The 4,175-nt window shown below is 53.1% G+C and overlaps 1 protein-coding gene across 1 annotated transcript in view; it reads right to left on the bottom strand.

Moving 5' to 3' along the window:
• LOC108529632 (calcium release-activated calcium channel protein 1) overlaps nt 1-4,175 on the bottom strand; it is a 19,370-nt gene that overhangs the window by 1,310 nt on the left and 13,885 nt on the right. The gene's annotated exons all lie outside the window — the stretch shown is intronic.

The raw sequence follows: 4,175 nt of genomic DNA on the forward strand, positions 1-4,175 counted from the left end.
TTTTTTTGAGGCGGAGTCTCGCTCTGTCGCCCGGACTGGAGTGCAGTGGCCGGATCTCAGCTCACTGCAAGCTCCGCCTCCCGGGTTTACGCCATTCTCCTGCCTCAGCCTCCCGAGGAGCTGGGACTACAGGCGCCCGCCACCTCGCCCGGCTAGTTTTTGTATTTTTTTTAGTACAGACGGGGTTTCACCGTGTTAGCCAGGATGGTCTCAATCTCCTGACCTCATGATCCGCCCGTCTCGGCCTCCCAAAGTGCTGGGATTACAGGCTTGAGCCACCGCGCCCGGCCAAGCCTCAACTTTCTTATCTGTAGAAATAGAGATATAATACTAGTTCATAGGATTTTTTTTTTCCCCAGACACAATCGTGCTCTTTTGCCCAGGCTGGAGCCCAGTGGTGCGATCTCGGCTGACTGCAACCTCCACCTCCTGGGTTCAAGTGATCCTCCTGCCTCAGCCTCCCAAGTACCTGGGACTACAGGCACGTGCCTACACTTGACTAATTTTTTTGTACTTTTGGTAAAGACAGGGTTTCACCACATTGGCCAAGCTGGTCTCGAACTTCCAACCTCAGGTGATCCACCTGCCCGCCTCAGCCTCCCAAAGTGCGGGGATTACAGGTATGAGCCACCACACCCAGCCTATTCATAGAATTATTTTAACAATTAAATGAGAGCTGGCACATGGTACCACCTCCCAAATCACTGCTATTACCACCTGGTCAGGTATTAGAAACCAGCCGCGGCCGGGTGCGGTGGCTCAAGCCTGTAATCCCAGCACTTTGGGAGGCTGAGGAGGGCGGATCACGAGGTCAGGAGATCGAGACCATCCTGGCTAACATGGTGAAACCCCGTCTCTACTAAAAAATACAAAAAACTAGCCGGGCGAGGTGGCGGGCACCTGTAGTCCCAGCTACTCGGGAGGCTGAGGCAGGAGAATGGTGTAAACTCAGGAGGCGGAGCTTACAGTGAGCTGAGATCTGGCCACTGCACTCCAGCCTGGACGACAGAGCGAGACTCTGTCTCAAAAAAAAAAAAAAGGAAACCAGCCGCAGGACAGGCACAGTGGCTCACACCTGTAATCTCTACACTTTGTGGAGGCCGCAGTGGGAGGACTGCTTGAGGCCAGGAGTTAGAGAGCAGCTGGGCAATACAGAGAAACCTCACCTCTACAAAAAAATTTGTTTTAATTAGCTGGGGGTGGTGGTGCACACCTGTAGTTCTGGCTACTTGGGAGTCTGACGGAGAAGGATTGCTGGAGCCCAGGAGTTTGAGGTGGTGGTGAGCTATGATCGCACCACCGCCCTCCAGTCTGGGCACCAGAGCAAGACCTTATCTCTAAAAAAAATAAAATCAGGCGGGGCCAGTGGCTCATGCCTGTAATTCCAGCACTTTGGGAAGTTGAGGTGGGTGGATCACCTGAGGTCAGGAGTTGGAGACGAGCCTGGCTAACATGGTGAAACCCCATCTCTACTAAAAATAAAACAATATAGCTGGGCGTGGTGGCACGCGCCTGTAATCCCAGCTGCTTGGGAGGCTGAGGCAGAAGACTCACTTGAACCCGAGCAGCGGAGGTTGCAGTGAGCTGAGATCGTGCCACTGCACTCCAGCCTGGCCAACAGAGTGAGACTCTAACTCAAAAATAATAATAATAACAATTAAATAATTAAATTAAAATTAACACCAACCACCATCAGTGGTCAAAATGGTAAATTTTGTTATGCGTGTTTTACTATGGTTAAAATAAAAGCATTAAAAAAAAGCAATCACCAGCCACCATTCCTGTTGGCCCCACATCCTCACACCCAAGCACAGGCTTCTCCTTCATGCCCTGCTCTGGGGACATGCAGAGGGGTGGTGGCTGCTCTCCCAGGACACACTCAGGCCCTTCTGCGAACACAGTGCACAACCTGAGAAGTACAAAGCAGGCTTCCCAGAAGCGACGGGCTCAGCTGGTGCAGGCTGGGTGGCCAGTACACCTTGGGGCTGTCTCCTCCCCAGCTGCAGGGCTGACCACCAGCTGCCCCCAGTTCCTGGAGACCTGTGGACCCGAGGTCACCAGGGGCATGCTCTGGGCCACACACCCGCTGCTCCTCACCTGGGCCTTGCAAGTCACCTCCATGCAAAGGAGCCCGCTCATCAGATCTGGGCCGGGAACAGCTGGCAGTGGGCACACAACCACGGTCAACCTATGAGGGCTGGAGGGACGGGGGTAGGGAGATGGCGGGACCTATGGCAGTCATTCCATCAAGGACAGTGACTCTTTATAAGGTGTTTGCTATGTATGTGGCAGGCTCAGAGCGGACAGCCTAATATTGAAGTTTCTCCATTAGCCGCACACCAGCCTGGCCCCCAGCAAGCAGGGAATTCCTGACCTCACCCCTCCTGCCCTAGGGAGGGGTGTGGGCGCCTTCCTTCCCCACTGCTCTCCTTTTGCAGTCTGCCTGGCTTCAACCCTGACTCCCCTGCCCTTGATTAGGCTGTATGACTCTGGCAAGCTCTCAACTTTCTGTACCTCTGTTTCCACATCTGTAAAATGGGAATAAATGGGACAAGCCTTGAAGGCTTCTTGTGAGGATTAAGAGAGTCAATTCATGTAAAACAGGTAGTGTCTGGCACACAACAAACCCTCAATAAAAGCGAGCTTTATTATTACCCAGTTTAGGAACCTCATCCCCACCCCACAGTCTCTTTATAACATCCTCCTGGGGCTTCTACCCTCCTGCAGAGGGGCACGCTCAGGCAGAAAGAATGCCAGGTCAAATCGGCAAACCCATGTTCCAGCTCCATAACTGCCTGTTCACCGGTAACCTTGGCCAAGACCCTCCTCTCCACCCATAAAAGGAGGGGATGCAGTGAGATAGTCACAATCTGGATCTGACTTGGGGTCGGATATCTCTGAGAATCTGAAGATGGTGGACACTCTCCTTTTTTTTTTTGTTTTGATGGAGTCTCTCTACCGCCCAGGCTGGAGTACAATGGTGTAATCTCAACTCACTGCAACCTCTGGCTCATGGATTCGAGTGATTCTCCTGCCTCAGCCTCCCGAGTAGCTGGGATTACAGGTGCCTGCCACCACGCCCAGCTAATTTTGTATTTTAGTAGAGATGGGGTTTCACCATGTTGGCCAGGCTGGTCTCGAACTCCTGACCTCGTGATCCACCCGCCTCGGCCTCCCAAAGTGCTGGGATTACAGGTGTGAGCCACCACACCTGGCCTTGACACTCTCCTTAAAACAGCCAAGTATCATTTATTGACAGGACTTTTCTGACAATTTCAACGGGATTCTCAGGCTTTTGTCTAAGAATGCCCTCAGTGGACGTTGGTATGTACTTTTCAGTCTGGGCGTTTACAAAACATTTCAAACTCATATAAATTTGGGGCAATGCCATCAGGATTTCTACTGTGTTTAAGATCTTTGGTGGCTGAAAGCCAGCCCTGAGAATTCTGAGTCCATGCGGGTGAGGGTGTCTCAGCACATGTGGGTGCTGGACACAAGACGTGGGACAGGTCACCAGGCCACGGCAGGTGGAGGGCCACATCCTGCAGCTCCCTTGTCTCTGCACCCAGGTCTGCCCACATCTGGAAGAGGAGAGCCCCTTCCAGTAGCCAGTGTCTCCTGGCACCTCCCCAACCCCCAGCACTTCCTCTTCCTGCTCTGGTCTGCCACCCCGGAACCTGAAACCGGAGACAGGACAAGCAGCAGCGGCCGTTAGTGAGCTGCCCCAGGTCCACTGCTACTGATCCACTCACTGGAAATGTCTGGAGCCTTTAGGTGTCTTAAGCCCTGAGCTGGCCGCTGGGGTGTGTATGAGGGGCCTGTACACAGGTCTATAGTCCTACTCTGTTCCCTACTTGGTGCCTCACCTGCGCCCCAGCCACCCTTAAGGTAGTGTCTCTCCCCCTCTATCCAGTCAGGACCACAGAGCACACCACACGGCTGGCTGCAAACTGGCTCCTCCACTTACACAGCTATTGACCTTGGATAAGGTTCTCAACCTCTCTGTACCACAGCTTCCACATCTATAAAATAGAGGCTGACAGGCGTAGTGGCTCATGCCTGTAATCCCAGCACATTGGGAAGCTGAGGCGGGCGGATCACTTGAGGCCGGGAGTTCCAGAGCAGCCTGGTCAACATGGTGAAACCCTGTCTCTACTAAAAATACAAAATGGCCG

This window comes from Rhinopithecus bieti, unplaced genomic scaffold (assembly GCF_001698545.2).
Source record: "Rhinopithecus bieti isolate Rb0 unplaced genomic scaffold, ASM169854v2 scaffold_6776, whole genome shotgun sequence".
Classification (NCBI taxonomy): domain Eukaryota; kingdom Metazoa; phylum Chordata; class Mammalia; order Primates; family Cercopithecidae; genus Rhinopithecus; species Rhinopithecus bieti.